Source organism: Atractosteus spatula, chromosome 2 (genome assembly GCF_055471065.1).
Source record: "Atractosteus spatula isolate fAtrSpa1 chromosome 2, fAtrSpa1.hap1, whole genome shotgun sequence".
Classification (NCBI taxonomy): domain Eukaryota; kingdom Metazoa; phylum Chordata; class Actinopteri; order Semionotiformes; family Lepisosteidae; genus Atractosteus; species Atractosteus spatula.
The window spans coordinates 42,857,936-42,873,869 of NC_142707.1; positions in this window are offsets into that span (position 1 = coordinate 42,857,936).

Sequence of the window (15,934 nt, forward strand, 5' to 3'; positions counted from 1 at the left end):
TAACCCACAGGTCACATGCTGAGGGCTGAAAAAGCACTACAGAAACATTATCGACAGACAATGTACAGATTTGTAAAGCTATAAAATAATGTAATTAGGCACAGAACAAGTTTACAGCACAGTACAATAATAAATGCTGACCATGACTTTAGAAGCATAAATTACCTTACACTCAATTTAAACACAAGCTGTCTTTAGCCCTCTAAGCTGGTTCATACAGAAATGTAGAGAACCAGGCTCAGAACACACAGCTTCATTAGCGAATACATATGCAGGACAACTAGAGAAGACGTTTTACAGAGGATGGATTTTTAGAAACATCCCATCAGTGACATCACTGAAGTCAACTCCTAGGTAACTGTCATGTGGATAGTTTCACAAGAATCAGACAAAGGTTTAAGCATCGCTTGTTCTAGATAAAACTGCAAAAAAAAAAACAACAACCCATAATGTACTTCTTTGTGGCTCTGTTTGCCCAAATCATATATTCACAACGTGAAATTAGAAAATAATATTACGTAACCAAAATCCTCAATATGGAAACAGAACCTGTGTAATTGTTGAGAGATGATGTACTCGTAACATTTTTACAAGACGAACTACAACATTTAAAAAATGACTTGTCTGTACTTGATATCTCTAATCAATCCACTGCACTGCATTAAAACAAAACGAAAACTAAAATGCCCTGGGCATACCGTTTCACGCTTCTTATCAGTTGCTCAAAAGTAATTTGACCGTATGAAATGCATAATATAAACCTAGAAACATATACGTGACCGATTCTGGTCATAATGAAACCATGTTTCGTGTATGTTTTCTTTAAAGTACCGAGACCAGCCATATACTGTATGTTTATGTTCCAAAATTAATATTGTTTATGGCCTTCACACGCGTTGCAGTATGCTCCTATTCTTTTTATGCTCAGCTACTAAGATTTCCCTTCAGTGGTAAAATTCCATATAAATATTCAATACTACAACGGGGATACGCGACACCGTAGCCAATTACCTCCGGTACGTGTCTGTACCGCACACTTTGAATGACTGCATCTGTATCACAGAGTGCATCAGCATACAATTTGCTCCAATGTAATTGGATATCAAACTCTGAATAAAAAAATATTATTGGACCAGCTACTCTTGATCCTCCCACATTTGATGTTATTAAGCTCCATGTCGATTATGTCTTTAGTAGACTAAGATTTGACTCCATGCAAAAATTTCATCACAACAAACCATCTACCAAGGAAATGTATGCAATTGCCATGAAGTGTCTCCATAAGACAGTCCATAAATGCAAATCACTGAAAGTAAATGTTTTACTTTTTTATGGAAACAAAAGGATATCACTGACTTCTAAACCATTTTTGTCCTTCTAGGGTTGTAAAGTATAGAGAAATAATTCTGTAAATGTATTTTTTGAATGATTTGGACACATTTTGTCTTTATAGGGTTATCTCCTTTAGGCCATGCAACGGGCTCTTGAGTCTGAGCAAAACCTTTTATTTCAATGTAAGAAACAGCAAAATTAGATGAAAGGTTAAAATAAAATAATGGTTAAATTATAAATGTTAAGCACAAGCAAACTTAAATATATGGACACAGAAACTTGAAACTACAAAAATAACGTATTCACAGCAGCTCTCACAGTAACACACTGCCCATATTACACAGCTCACACAGTACTCTGAAGCCTGACATCTTCATAAGAGAAAATTATTATGGGCCCCTATGAGTTTTGATTCTCAAAGAGACAGCTGGCTGTATTAGTAAACTTGACAGGTATGGTATTGTTTGGTGCTGTGAAATGTTAGTGATAATATCTTTGGTTTTGAACATTGACATGCAATATCAGTTCCCAGCTTCTGAAGTCAATCTAAGATAGTTTTTTAAAGTAATAATTTCAGTTTTTTAAATCATACAACCTAGGTGTATACACTCTCTAGAATATATTAGTGTATATACTGTCCTAATGTAAAGTAGGACAAGTTCTAAGCCATTTGTCACTAATTTCATGAACTCCAGGAGGTAATGTGTTCAATGTACTGTACATCTTCTACAATGATTTTTTTTTTCTTAAAATCATAAAGAGGTGTTTTTTATGTCCCAGGATTTTTCCTATGACTTTATTCTTACCACAGGGAAGGTCAGAAAAGGGTGATCCCATGTCAAACTATATTCCCTAGAGTAATGGATCCCACTCTCTATTTCACAAGCTCATGTGAAATCAAAGAACACATTTCACAGCACAGCATGGTTTATATTGTGAAACTATAACTAGATGAAGTAAGAATACTCACAGTGTCACACTAAAAAAGATCATTGATGGCATAATTCTTTTTATACTGATATACAAACTTTACTGTATGAAGAACACATTTGACACTAATTCGTTTTAAAATAAATTCTGTTTTTGTAGTGTTAGTTTCCAATTTAATAAAGAATGAATTTTACAATTTTATGATGAAACAAAGTTCTGCAACACTTGAAATTACTAGTACAGTACTTCAATACAAAATAGACACCAGCTTAAACAGTGATCTGTTTTTCCTGAACCCAACATTTACATTTTCATGACTTTTCAGACTTTCCAACAGCACAATAAAATATGAAAATTGTTTTAATCCAGGGCTTTCTATATACATAATAATATATAAACAACATTGTGTTCGTTGTTTTTGAAATATAATTACAGTCCGTAATTATTTTAAGGTAGCTCTTTCAGCTTTATATTTACTGTGCTAATACTGTACTTGTTATCGCACTGTGCAAAACCTTGAAGTCTCCTTGAATTATAAATATAAGTCAAACAATCTGGTGGCTGTCAAAGCAAACTGAAAAATTAGATTAAATTAAATGAAATATTGGGATGTTAAAAATTCATTGTTGATAAGATGGGCCACAGTTACATGATCACAATTTTATTTAAATGAAAAACATAGGAAAGGAAATTATATTTGACATTTTTGCTTTGTTTCTGGAGTCTGTTCTAAGAATATTTTTGCTCCTAGAGTATGTTGTAAAAATAATTTTGCCCAGTTTATTTTGCTAGGGATATAATATTAACATCTCTTTTTTGTTACCCTTATCCTCCTTCTTTCTTTTTTTCCATTTCTGAGTGTATTGCCTTTAGAGAAAAGCTGTATCTGAATTTACAGGGAAAAACACAAGAACAAAGCTGGGCAGAACAGAAACAGTCAGTCTCAATTAAAGGAGGACTTCTGACGCAAATACCACATCAGCACCAATTTTTGTCACTTACAGACTTTAAGATCAGGAGCAATTACTTTCAATAGCACCTTGTTTCATGTGTCTGCGTATCACAGAGTTGGCCAGGGCCTCAGCTGGCTCCATAATTTGCAGTGACATCTAATTTTAGCATCACTTCAAGCACTCTAGCAAAGGATGGAGATACCATACTTTGGCAAGTTAATCTCATCGTGTTAGATATACAACCATTATCTGGTGTTTTTCTTGGGCTTGTGGGATAGCAAGAAAATAAATTAATGGCCAACAACTTGTATAAAATACAACTGTATCCTTTATATACTTGTGTTTTTTTTGTCTGAAATTTTGGATGGTAATTAAACTGTATAAACTAGAATAATACATATACATATTATTGTTCACAATTAGAATGATTGACTAACATATTTGATTTATTTTTTAAATTATTAATACAGTAATTATGTAAATTAAACCTTAAACTAAAATTGCCTTTTTATCACCACTTTATACTGTACTAACAACATATTGAAACATATGTAGTATGTAGTAAAACAAGCATATTTCACAGATAAACTCTGCACGTATGTACATACAGATACAGTTGTGAGAAAAAGTTTGTGAACCCTTTGGAATTATTTGGATTTGTGCATGAATGGCTCCTAAAATGTGATCTGATCTTCATCTAAGTCATAATAAGTAAATACATCATTTTGAAATGATGTGGTGTGATCTGAAGCAGGTCATTCAAGCAAGACATCCCAAAAATGTACATGAACTGAAACAGTTTTGTATAGAGGAATGGGCCAAAATAACTCCTAACCGCTGCACAGGTCTGATCAGGAGCTGCAGAAAGCGTTTGGTTAAGGTTTTTGCCAATAAAGGAGGTTCCTCTACTTACTAAATATAAGGGTTCACATACTTTTTCCATCAATGACCTTGATTGTCTAAACTATTTGTTCAATAAAGATATGGCAATGTAAAATGTTGTGTGTGTTGTTTGTTAAATAAGACTTTATTTATTATTATGACTTAGATATAGATCAGATCACATTTTAAGAGCCATTAATGCAGAAATCCATATAATTCACAAACTTTTTCTCACAACTGTACATACTTATTTTAGGCAGCAAGATGTATAAGTAACATATACTTAAGTGACTGCAATCTTCAGGAAATTCACCTTTGACATTTATTTAGTTCATAGATATGAGTTTGACTGCAATCTAACCATTCTAAATTAAAGGTCCAATTTTTTATTAATAAATGTATGAATTTTGATTAATATTTTGTGTGAATCCAAGCAAATATAATGGACAAGACACATTATGCATTAGAATGTTATCTGTCTATTTTTATTATTTTGAATATAATTTAACACTCTTAAATACAGAAAGTTCAAAGATGTTAAATAAACTTCAAAGTTAGATGTGTGCCTGCATTCTAGGTTAATAGCATGTGAAAATATTAAAGCAATGTAAATGAATTTACGATCTCTGCTGACAGAAATCTGAACTGCAAAATATAGGATTGAAACTGTTTTAAATCATGTGTATTGTTACTATGCTTGAGGCATCTCTGAAGCTTATGAACATATTCTTTTGTGGTATTCCCTCCTGCCTGGAACAAAAGACATTCAGTCACAGGAAGCCAGTGAAGCAAAGAAAATTACAATTAAGAAATGCAATAATATTTTGATATCCACAGTCGGAAACATTTCTCATGATGTACATTTCACAAAACTGTACGTTTATCAATTTCCTAGAAATCCTTAATTTTGTCCTCAACAATCAGTTGTTCAATGGCCTGTGTGTGGAGAAGTCTTTTAACATCAGATTTTGTAACTCTTTTGACACATTAGTAGAAATGTCTTAATAACCTATTTAGCCAATTCATTGCAATACATTCAATCATTCAGTTGTGCAACTACATACATGTAAATAGAACTTGTCCAAAATAATATGAATAAATCTGCCATTAATAAATAATTAATAAAATCTCTCTGCTGCCCCAGGGACTTTTTTTACTCAGAAATGTTCATTTCCAGTAAAAAAGCATACAAACAAGCATACAATAATTACTTTTTTTCTTCTTTTGTTCATTGGAACTACTTAATTCAACAACAAAAAAAAATGAGATTGTGATGTTTTCCTTTTTGGATGTGATATAATTCCAATATAATGCAATTTGGATGCCAAATGGTCATGTAAACAACTAATTAGGTCCAGTGATTTATGCTTTTCTTTTCATCACCATAGGGCATATTGTGAGGTATAGTCACAGTTCCAAGATTAAAATCAATTCATAATTGATATGCTATCTCTTTCTGCCCATCACAGCTACACACTGCCAATGCATGCAGAGAAAGATGTTGTTAACAGGCTCAGGTTAGGTAGGTTAACGTTTTATGTTGCTGAAGTTGTTTTGGCCACTTGGACTGTCATCTGGGAGGCTAAATGCCGGAAGTCTAAATGCATGTCAATGTAGGGACTGTTCTTCAGAAAGAGAGCCCTTTGGCAGTTATTGGGATTGAGATCCACCTTTTCTGCAGTACAATATGTCACATACATGCCCCATGTTGTTCAGTATGTTCAGCTCATGGCAGTGGCAGCAGGATAATAATATCTGGAATCTCCTAGACATGATATGGCATGGCAGTGGCTGTTAGAAGAGTGTCATTAATCACTTAAATTGAAACACTTGTGAATTTTGATAGACTTTGGCAGATTGTGGGTTTGGCTTTGCCACTAGGGATGACAACCATTTTGATAAGTCCTTTGTAAGAATTAATTAACACTACATAGAAACAAGTTAAGGTTTATTCCATGCTGAAAAGAGAGAGAAGAAAAGAAACACAATGTTTCGGCTGAAGAGCCTTCTTCGGGAGTGACACTTCATGACCCTGTGTCAAATTTTCAAGGAACCATTACTCTGCATTATTTCTGTGTATTGCCCCTACTCTATATTCAATGAAAACAAGGAAGATTCTCGTGCCAGGCTTGACCAAATACTTTTTGAAATCCTGAAGAAGGACAGACATACAGTATTTTATTTTGAGATCTAGAGATGCCAGATCTTTAATGGAACCTTTGTCAAGCCAAGAGTTAGAAATATTAATGGTATTTATATTACCTTACCAGAAGCTCAGAATGTGGATTAGTTATCAGAACATACCCTTGCCTTTCCACATCCACAGTCCATACACTGGCACTTTATTATCTATGCCATTGTCTGGGCCTGCAAACAAAAAGACCATATCACCTGAGCTATGACAGGAGCTCATAACTGCTGGACTGATCGCTGTCTTATCAATCCAATAATACTGATAAAATTAGCTCCGAAGCAGGGGGCATCGCACTGCACTGGTCATACATCTATTTTGTTGTGCCACATATTTGTTTTTTGCTTGTAGAAAATGTCAGTTTAAATCTGGAATTATATATTTTTTTAAATTCTTCGATTGATGGCGGTATAATGGTAAATACAGCTTACTAAAAGAAATAGTGAGAGCCACATTTTTCTGTGTCATAATGTTTGTTGTAGAAGTATAGAGGGCATAACTTCTTAACCTAACCTTTAGGGCCCAATCTATTGTGACCTGAACAGAATTATACAAGCAAATGGAATATTTTCTCTCTGTTTTGTTGAATTTCAGCCTGCAAATTGAGCCCCCTCCAAGAAATTATAGTACACTGTCTAATTGTTAATGAGTTAAAATGTTCTGTGTATGGTTGTGTTTCTTGTACACATGGAACCAGTGATGATATTCATACAAAGTTTCAGAAACATCATACAAAAGCAGTCTGCATCTATTGCTAAGCTCAGAAATGTAGTCAGTTACTTTATCACACATTTAAGTTTTTAAGAATGTACTGAGGAAATGTGCTGTAATTGGGGTAGTCACCCCCTCAGAAATGTGTTACAGTATATCAGAAAAATGAAAGTAATGCAAACACATCTTTTGAAAGCACAAACTGGCACAAATGTGACACAAACAAATGCATTGGGAGTCATTGTGTTTTTGTAGGTGGTTCAACATCATTGAACTGTTTTAAAGATATGATACAAACAAACTTGTTGCAATACAACATAAATATAATCTCCTGGGAGATCTTAGCCCTTTCAGATAGAGAAAAAACATCTGGGAAGGAGCCCAGAAATTTGAAATAATTAAAGTAATTGAAGATTGTCAAAGAGAGCTTACCTTCATGTTCATATGCTATAAGAATTAGACAAGTCCATTTGGTCCATCTAGACCATTTCACAGTCAGTAAATAATTGTTTCTTGAAAGAAGCAGGGTATTGCCTTCAACACCATGACTATGTAAATTGTTTGATACTCAGTTTTAAATGTAATGTAAATTTTTCATAGTTTAAAGTTGTGTCCTCTGTTTTGTGTTTTACATTGATTTGGAAGACATCTGCTGGGTTGACTTTGTTAGTGTCTTTAACCTCTTCCACACTAGGTCTGTTTCAAACGGAGGAGTAGGAGCACATGCTTGCGGCCATCCCAGCGTCTCGTGTTTCGCCTGAGAGCTGTCTTAGTGTTCGGCACGCATGTCTTCCCCTGCAAAAGTCCTTGCAGACCCAGCAGAGGAGTCTGAATCAGAGTGTTCTTGGACAGAGTTGTAGTTTAACAAGCAGCAGGAGCCCTGACCTGAAAACACCAGTAATAATGTCTGAAACCCTAGATGCAACTAGAGATATTTTTGGCACACAAAGGAAGAATAATTACATTCTTATCAGAAGGTTGAGACTGTGATTCAGTTCAAGGCAAGAAAACAGTCGACAAAAAAGTACTTCCTTCTCTGTAATGCAAACACTTCCCCCCCAAAAAAAAAATAATAAACCCCCTTTTTTGTTGACTTTTAACAATCTACTTATTAATAAAGTCAGTGTTTTCTGGTCATTTCTGTTAATACTCTTTGTAATCAATTTGAACAGCCAGTGACTGTGACAATAGACAATGTTGTGTTAACTGTGTAATCGCTCCAGAAGTGTTTTAGGTAACTTTTGTTATTTTTCATCACTTCCCAGTCTCTTGGGGTTTGCTGTCTTTTTCTTTTGATTAACGTTTTTGCAGAGCTGTCTGCAAACGTGCACTCACCTGTGTCCTTCTCCATGGAGCAGCTACCCCAGTGTGAGAACGGGATACAGCGTTCCCAGTGCCAGTGCAACACACGCTCCAGACTGGACAGACCAGGCCAGCTCCCCTCCGGCTTCACTACACTTGCTATTCACATGAAACTGGAAAAACATAGAAGGTCGTGCTCTTTCCTTGACTGGGTACTGGGCTTAAACAGCCGCTGCTTGGGCTCTGATAGGCAGTGCAGGTCTCAAAGGAAGCTTGTGGTGTGTCACTCTCTCACAGGCATCCTATGCCAAGGAAATACTGAGATAAGAGCCTGGAAAGAGATCTCATAGAGTCTAAAAATTGAGATGTGGGAGTGTGGAAGAAGCTACTCAGCCATGTTGTTGAAGCTGATACCCTGGCTTCTTTCAAGAAACAGCTGGATGAGATCCCCAGATCAGTTAGCTACTGGCAACCAAATGCCCTATACAGGCCAAATGGCCTCATTGGTAACTTTTCATATGTTCTAATTCAATGGTGAAGCAGTTTGAAACAATTTTAATTGTCTAATATTCTCTTTTCTGAGTTGTTTAAATACAGTATGTGGTTAAGCATTATGCATACTCAGATCAGGTCTCTTTCACTAGTCAAGACTATAGAGGTTCATTTCCATCTGTCTTCATTGTAGTGCATTGCTTTAAGTCCCAAATGTATCAGTTGTTTTACATCTCTGGACTGATTACAGAGTAATAATGTCTTTTGTTTTTATGTGGTGACCAAAACTGTGGATTGTATTATAAATGAGTTTTTTCTAGGTGCATTTAATAATAATTTTCAGAAAGAAGACAATCATCCTTGACTGCAAGTATAGAGATATCCAAAGAACAAATTTACCTTAAAATGAGTGGCATACAGTACAGTACACATTGAGTTGAATTAGTGAGTAAGTGAAGTTTTTCTCTGACTAAAAGTTGCAGGTGCATATCATTTATTTGTGCATCTATGTTTTAAACCTGTCTAAACTTCAAAACTTCTCAAGTGACATTAATATGAAAATGAATATGATTTGAAAAAACATGTTTATGTTTAAATGATTGCTTATACTGTATGATTACGTTGGTTTATTGTGAAAGATTATTGGCCGGCAAAATCCTATCACCACCTCCTTGCGGTGCTGGTTGGATACAATGATTCGTTGGAACTAACGGTGAAGGTCTCCGATGGCAGGCGGAGCAACGCGCCGGTTGGAGTATTCTCGGTTGCATCCAATGGCAACGTCAGCTCAAGATTTGGTTATCGCGCCAAATGGAGATGGACGTGCAGACAAGCGGACCCTGCTGATGCAGGATTAACACTAGGATGGAGAAGATTGTGAAAAAATATTAGAAACGCTGTGAAGTTTTTTGTACATTATTTAACTGTGAACCATAGGTTGGAATTGATAGAAATATGTTTAGCAAACAAACCAAAATATATATACTGAAGCAATGCTTAGTCTGAAGATGTCATCATGTTAAAGATCCCAAATAGGGAGAATAAAATAAGTAATTATTTGTTATATTATATTAACCACTGACATACACCAATTTAATTTAAAAGAAAAATAACTTTGTTACTTTATTTTAATTATTCTAATTCTTTTCATGTTTACCTGTATTAGTTCTGAACAAATTAGTTTAGATATGATAATCAGTTTGAGAAAGTGAGCTGTTATTAAATAACAGGTGTATTTACTGCATAGGGTACCCTATACATATATGATCTTGAGAAACTTCATGTCTGAACTGTAAATATATATAAATAATAAAATATGAACAATCTGTCTCTGCCAACCTTAGCTTTCTCTTTCAACAGCTTGAATTATGGAGGCAGCATAGATCTTAACATGACAAAAACTCAATCCATCCCTGCCATTGCAATTAGGGCAAAAACATTATTAAACTGGGAACTCTGTCAGTGGTTGTCAAATATGTCTAGAGTGTGCTGTCATTTCTGGAGTCTCCAACTGAAATTTATTACATTTTGTGTAGATCAAAGCTGAATTAACTGACAAAACAATGCCTGTTACTTTTTATTGTGACAAGGATATTTTATTCCTCTTCTGTAATTATGTATTTAATCCAGTAACCTCAATCAATCCAAATGCATATTTGTACAAATAGTTCTTTGTGTATCAGACCAGTTCATGATATTAACCCTCTTTCTAATTAAAAAATCTATTTCTATTTTTAAGTGTAAAAGACATATTGCAATGATAAATTCAAATTATTGTTCAATTCCTTGGTTATGGCAACTTAATTGTACTACGGTACCATAACATAGGTCATTACTATAGATCATATAAGTCAGTACTATAGAGAATGATATTTGATTTTTTTGGCAGATCCTACTGCTTTAATCATCTACTGTATGCTTATATGGGTAATGCTATCTTGAAGAGTTGTGAATACAGAGGGACTAGATAGGTCAAAAGAAATATATTTCTAATGACAATGTGGAAAACTCACAGCAAACTATTGTAACTGTTTAACATTTCAAAATCAATAATCTGCCAAAAAGGTTGGTCACAGTCACTGTAATATATATTTTCCAATTTGTGAGTACTGAGGTTTTTTATATTCTTTTGCTGATCCCTTCAAACTTCTTGCTACAATCCACAGATGTATTTTAAAAATTAAAGTTAAATACGAATCCTATAATAAGAATATTCATTAATATGAATACGGTCTTAATAAAAAAAATCTATTCCCTTTGTATAAGATCATATTACTTTTTAATAGTAAAATATTACAGAATTTTGGGTCTAATCAGTTACACAGTACATCATGATGACTGTCATTTTATTAAGTTAATAAGAAATCTTTCACAAATCATGGCCCATACTAATCATTAATGACCAAATAAAATGAACAAACAACATGAATAAACAACAGCAGATCTTCTGAAGATATATCTAACTGGTCTCAGCTAGTACCTGAATATTAGGGTTTGCTATAATGGATGAATCCTGCAATGTCATTATGCAGAAACCTCACAGATCACAGATCCTCTTCATTACTTTTGTTACTAGTACAATAAAATCACCTGGTCATAAAAAGCAAAAATTAATTATTTCTATAAAGATATCTTTATAAGCACAAGAAAGCCAACAGATTGATCAATGAGACAAAATGCATCTTCTCAGCAGTTGTACAAATTTATTCTAAATGTTTTAATAAAATATTAATGATTAATTTCATACTACACTGTGTAATACATTAGTCTTCTTTGGCATCCAAAAACATCTATTCAATGCAATTTTAATGTTTTCAAGATAAAAATAGAACAAGAATATTAAAAGTAATATAACATTTACTTCTGAAGAAGGACTGCAGGTAACAAAGTATTACTAAGAATTTTAAATCCGAGCAGAGGAATTTCAAACATTACTTGATCTGAAAATAAGATCATAACATACTGTACAGTTTTATCTGTGCATTTTGTTAATATATTTGTGTAATAACAATTATTATATCTACTGGATGGGTTTCAAATGATTGAACAAGGAGGCATCACATTTTTCTAAGCCAGGGATAGGCAATACTATTCTTGAACAGCCCAAGACAGCCACCTGGTTTTGAATGTCATGTCATGTAACAAACCGCTTTATACCATACGGTTTCATGGGAAGCCGTAGCCCACCCAAAAAGCAATGAGCACAAGACAGGGTACACCCTGGACAGGGCGCCAGTCCACTGCAGGGCAAATGCAAGCCAATCATACATGGGGACAATTTGAAGGCCATGGTAAAGGCCGAGGGCAAAAATTTGGCCCGCACGTCGGGATAACTCCCTACTCTTATCGAGAAATGCCTGGGGATCTTAAATGACCACTGAGAGTCAGGACCTCGGTTTAATGTCTCATACAAAAGACAGTGCCCACTACTGTATAGTGTTCCCACCATTAATACTGGGGCATTAGGACCCACACAGTCTGTAGGCTGGGTGCCTCCCACTTGTCCCACTAACACCACTTCCAGCAGCAACTATAGCTTGCCAGGGGGTCTCACATCCAGCTACTGACCAGGCTCAACCTGCTTAGCTTCAGTGGGTAGCCAGTTGAGAGCTGTAGGGTGATATAGCTGGTGGCTGGTTTTGAATGCTAATTAAAAAAATAAACCTCTAAGTATGAAGTTTTTGCCCATCACTGGTTAAAGGCAGTTTCTTCTGGATTTTAAAACTCAGATTTAATTTGCCAATCAAAAGGTTCTCCAGAAAAGCAGTTTAATGGTTTCAACTTACACAAAACTAACCCTAAAAATTAATCTTATTTATACTCCAAAGTGATCGGTAGTGACAGATAAATGTTTTGTATTTATATGAACCTTTAACTTAGGCAAAAACTGAGTTCCAGTTCCTGTCGAGAGGGAACGTTGGCGTGTTTGGCTGCCGCTCCTCTCACCAGTTTTTCATTTTTTATCTACTTATTTATGTTTTTTTTTCTTTTTCTTCTCGGCAACACTGGTTTCTAATTATTTATTTTTATCCGCTTCACATTACAATTTACAAATGCGACTTCCACTTGCATTTTGAAATAGCTCAACTGAAGACTTTTATCACCTGCTACTGCCTACTCTGGATTTCCTTCCCGTCTTGTTGCACCGTTTTGGATTCATCAATCATGTCTCTGAGGTACACCACACTGCAACTTCTTCAGCTTAAACAAAACTACTTCCTGGTAAAAGACACATTTGATTATTGCTGTATTACTGGGATTTTACGACCAAGTCGCTATATCTGTTTCTTTCATTCATCTGCCAGCGGAGTCTCTATCCCTGCCTTTTGGCGCACAACTAAGTCCATCCCGTAGTGGCACTGACCTCAAAAATCTTCTCTTACTACCGTACCATTGCGCACTCCGCTTCCCCTGATCGCCAGATCAGCGCTACTCAATACCCACTCCATAAACAACAAGGTTCTTCTTTTATGTGACATTATCAAAGAAAAAAAATGACCTTCTGTGCTTAACTGAAACCTGGCACAGACAAAACGATGGACTGCTGTTTAACCAACTAGTCCCTCCTGGGTAGTTTGTTTGACCTTCCGCGTCTCTCAGGCAGAGGCGGGTAAAAAATTGTACATTTTTTACAATTTAAGTCCTCTTACTATACCTCCTCCCTCTTCTTTTGAGTGCCTTTTTTAAATATCTCTATCTCCCAATCTACAATCATTACCACAGTTTATAGACCACCCAAACCCAGTGAAGCCTTCTTACAGTAGGTGAGTTTCCTGATTTCCTCTCCTTTTATGCCTTAAGTTTAAAAGGACCCTTATTCTAGGGGACTTTAATATACACATTGACTCAAGGTCTTCCAGTCTGGCTAAAGACTTCCTTTCGCTATTGGGATGTTTTGATCTTACTCAGTTTGTTTGTACCCCTACACATAACAAAGGACACACCCTAGATTTAATCATTGCCAATGACTCTTTTGTCTCCCACTGTTCTTCCCTTGATCTAGGCCTCTCTGACCACTTAGCTATTCTTTTTAATAAGGAATTGCCTGTTTCTAACACTTCCCCCCTGTAGCGGCAATGCTTGTTAATAAGACAGAATTAAGTGTTGCTGTGCTTTCCCAAATGAGGCCTCATCTCTCCCTTCATCTCTGTGGTGCAGCCACAGAGAAGCTATTCATGCAGGCTGATTTAAAGATGTTTTCTTTTGATAAGGGACAGCTCCCAAAGGGGGATGCACTTAGCTAAGCCTGGCTATCATGATCAATAGTAGTTCAGGTGGGTAGCTGCGTCAGCATGCGTAGGCTGCAAAGGAACAAGTAATAGGTTTATTCCATGCTGAAAAAAAGAAGAAAGAGAGCACAACGTTTCGGCCGTGGAGCCTTCTTCAGGTGTGAGAGAGACAGGGCAGTAGGCAGCTGTTGCCTACTGCCCTGTCTCTCTCACACCTGAAGAAGGCTCCACGGCCGAAACGTTGTGTTCTCTTTCTTCTTTTTTTCAGCATGGAATAAACCTATTACTTGTTCCTTATCATGATCAATGGTCATCCATTGGCGCCTATCTGTCTAGGGAGTGCCAGATGGACATCTGGACTGCATTCCTAGGTGTCAGGAATAAGTGACTCATATCTCACCTTGATCAACCAATCAGGGACTGGTAGGGCCGAGTAACCCACGTGGGACTCTGATGCCCATGGAACTTTCAGCCAATGAACGAGCTGAAGTTCCTCCAGGTAAAAACAGGCAACACAGAGGGCCTGAGAGAATTCTGTGGACTATTCTAAAGGGAATTCAAAGAAGAATTCCAGGGCAGGACGGCCCAGGAGCAGAAGGCTCCCAAGGGCAGGACATTCTCGCAGCGCGCCTCCTGACCATCCTGAGACTCAGCCCGGACAACCACGGAACGGCCAGTGTGTCCGAGTGCCAGAACTTTCCTTTGTTCTAAGAGTCTAGAGCGGAGGTTGCCAGAGAGTAACCAGAGGATCCACCCGAGGTTAGCACCAGCAGCAGGCCTCGTGAACAGGTCGGAACTGTGGACAGCTGAATCACTATTCAGAACTAGCGCTTCGTCAGGAACGAACCGGTCCTCTTCCTGACTTGCTGGGACCCACAGTCATCTTTTCTCCTGTGCACAAACTTTGCTAGTTAAAGCCAACACTAACTAGCCGGCCAGTGAGCATCAGCAGCGCACCGTCGTAAGCCACACAGCACAGCCTGGCACCGAGCCAGAGAGCGCGGATTGGACAGCAACAGCCTGCAACTGTTTCTTTGTGCCCGCAGGAGATCTGAATCCCCAGAGATTGGATGAGTATTCAACTTCAATGCATTACAGCTCGAGAATTCAACTGTTATCCCAACCAGTTGATATCAATTTAATTCCTAAGAGTTATGTACTTGTTTTGAGTATCTAATGTAGAAGTTTTAACCAAGTTCAATTACGAAACGGTCTAAATGAATGATATACTGAACGTATGTCCTCTTGATATATGTAACTCTTTGTAACTGATTGAATATATACCTTTTGTATTCTGATAACCCTCTCGATATGATCTGTTAGGTTTACATGCATATTCTATGTATTAATAAATGTATCCTCGTGTATTAGTACCTGTGTGTGTGCGTTGTTTGAGTTATATCGCATTGTTGGATTCTAAAGCCATTAAAAGAATCATTTTGTGATTTACGGCTACAATTAATAATTGTCCCCGTAAATGCCCAAACCCTACAGAACTGGTGCCTTCAGAGAGCACACTACACCCCCATGCTCTGTAATTTTCCGCAACTGGCGATCAATTGATCACCCAAGGTTTGCAAATTCTGTTCTGTCCTCCTTATTTTGTTTCTCTTCCTCTGACCCTCTAGAGGACAAAATACAGTTACTTGACAGAGCTCTTTTATCTACTCTTGACACCTTTGCTCCTTTAAAATCTCGAACCGCAAACTTGAGTGTAGGTGGCGTCTTTCTGGCCTAAATGTACATTATCAGGCTTGGAAAGATTACTTGTCTGAATATAAGGTTACAATAGAGTCTGCTAGATTCATCCACTTCTCTCACATCATTGGAAATCACCATAACAACCACAGACATCTTTTCTCCACCATCAACAGCTTGCTAAAGCCAAACTGCCCCACCACATTAACTGCCTC